The 1,578-nt window shown below is 37.6% G+C and overlaps 1 non-coding gene across 1 annotated transcript; it reads right to left on the reverse strand.

The window, feature by feature from the left end:
* Positions 1–483: 483 nt before the first annotated feature.
* Positions 484–590, reverse strand: LOC123458091. The gene has a single exon (XR_006635390.1). It is a non-coding gene; the product is annotated as a U6 spliceosomal RNA (small nuclear RNA).
* Between the last annotated feature and the right edge of the window lie 988 nt (positions 591–1,578).

Below are 1,578 nucleotides of genomic sequence, written 5' to 3' on the forward strand. Positions count from 1 at the left end.
GTGCCACTGAAGGGATCAGTTAGCCAAATCAAGAGCAGTTGGTTCCCCACCATGGCTGTGTGCCACTATTGCACTTGTGTGGTCATCAAAACACGTTATTTGTTGCTAAGTAGGTTAGACAATGAGTTGCTTGGACAGATCTTGGTCATTTCCCCGAGTCGCCCATGTAGCACCTTCTGGCACTAGACGTGCTGACTGTCTGGGGACTGACTCTGTCCTGGCTTCCAGCCATGCCTTCCATTTTACATGTCAGCTGCATATGGTGTCTTCAGCAATAGGGTCTTACCATGGACCTTTGGTGTGTCATCAAGTACTCTGACAGAAGTCTGTCATTGTTTTGGGAAGCCTTGTAGGTTTCTCTGATCAAAAGCTCATTGTGGATGATAGGCCCAAACTGGTAGTGGGGGTCACAGGTCAGTGCCCATGGAGTGTTCCTTTAATCAGTATAAAATGACCTTCTTTTTTTTTTTTCTTTTTTTTAAAAAAAATATGGAACACTTCACGAATTTGCGTGTCATCCTTGAGCAGGGGCCATGCTAATCTTCTCTGTATCGTTCCAATTTTAGCATATGTGCTGCCGAAGCGAGCACTAAAATGACCTTCTTTATCTTTCCTCAGTAATTTTGGTTTGAAGTCTATCCTTTCAGATATTAGGATAACAACACCTGCTTGTTTCCTAGATGCATTTGCTTGAAATACCATTTTCCATCTTTTTACCCTAATACAGGGTCTATCTTTTATTGAGAGAGTTTTCTGGAGGCAACAAATGGCAGCATCCTGCTTTTTAATCCAGTCTGCAAGCCTGTGTCTTTTGGTTAGTGCATTGAAGCCATTGATATTAACAGTTATTACTGAAAGGTATGCATTTATTCTTGCCATTCTTCTTATTTTATAGGGTTTTCTGTTTTCTCTTTAGTCATTTCTTTTGATTATTATTTGAGTGTGATTGATTTTTCTCTCTTTTCTCCTGTGAGTGTTTTGCATTTTCTTAATCATTAAGAATTCCTTCAAGTATTTTCTGTAGAGCTGGTTTAGTTGTCATAAATTCCTTTAGTCTGTTTTTGTTGTGGTATGTCCTTATGTCTCCATCAATTTGGATAGATAGCTTGGCAGGATAAAGTAATCTTGTTGACAGTTGTTATCTTTCAGAACTTTGAATACATCATTCCAAGCCCTTCTGTCTTTTAAAATGTGTGTTGAGTAATCTGCAGTAATTCTGATAGACTAGTCTTTGTAGGTGATTTGCTTTTTCTCTCTAAATGCTTTCAATATATTTTGTTTGGCTTGTGTGTTTAGTAGTTTAATTATAACATGGCGAGGAGAGGTTCTTTCCAGGATTGGTCTGTTTTATGTTCTAAAAGCTTCTTGTATTGGCATTGGAATTTCTTTTCTAATTTGGGAAAAAAATTTCTTCTATGATTTTGTTGAAAAAAACCTACTAAGCTTGTGGATTGAAATTCTTCTCCTGCTATTATGCCCTGAATTCTTATGTTTGTTCTTTTCATAGTATCCCAGATATCTTGAAATTTCATTCATACCTTGCTATTAGTTTGTCTTTCTCTTGCTTGGACTGTATTA

The sequence above is a fragment of the Jaculus jaculus genome, chromosome 1 (assembly GCF_020740685.1).
Source record: "Jaculus jaculus isolate mJacJac1 chromosome 1, mJacJac1.mat.Y.cur, whole genome shotgun sequence".
In the NCBI taxonomy this organism is placed as follows: Eukaryota; Metazoa; Chordata; class Mammalia; order Rodentia; family Dipodidae; genus Jaculus; species Jaculus jaculus.